The following is a 356-nucleotide window of genomic DNA, read 5'->3' on the forward strand; positions in this document are numbered from 1 at the left end:
TTGCTGTTTTATATATATATATATATATATATATATATAATTATTGCATTCCAGACATTCCTGTGCTTATCACTTACAATTATCAAAAAAAAAATTCAATCTTCATTTTTCAGGGTTGATCAAAAATATAAAGACTTTAGTTTTATCCTGGTAGTGGAGTAATTTTATTAAATTCAATAATATATTTTAATATGCTGAAGTTTAAAAAGTTTAAAAAGAGCTTTGTTTAAAGGAAGCCTGTTTAACTTAAATGATTTGAATTACTGGATGCAGATTTAGCAGCAGTGCTGGATATACTGTCTCTGTAGGCCTCTTATTGTATGTGTATGATGAATATAATTATTTACTTTTATTTC

This window comes from Sinocyclocheilus anshuiensis, unplaced genomic scaffold, assembly GCF_001515605.1.
Source record: "Sinocyclocheilus anshuiensis isolate Anshui unplaced genomic scaffold, SAMN03320099.WGS_v1.1 scaffold1036, whole genome shotgun sequence".
Lineage (NCBI taxonomy): Eukaryota > Metazoa > Chordata > Actinopteri > Cypriniformes > Cyprinidae > Sinocyclocheilus > Sinocyclocheilus anshuiensis.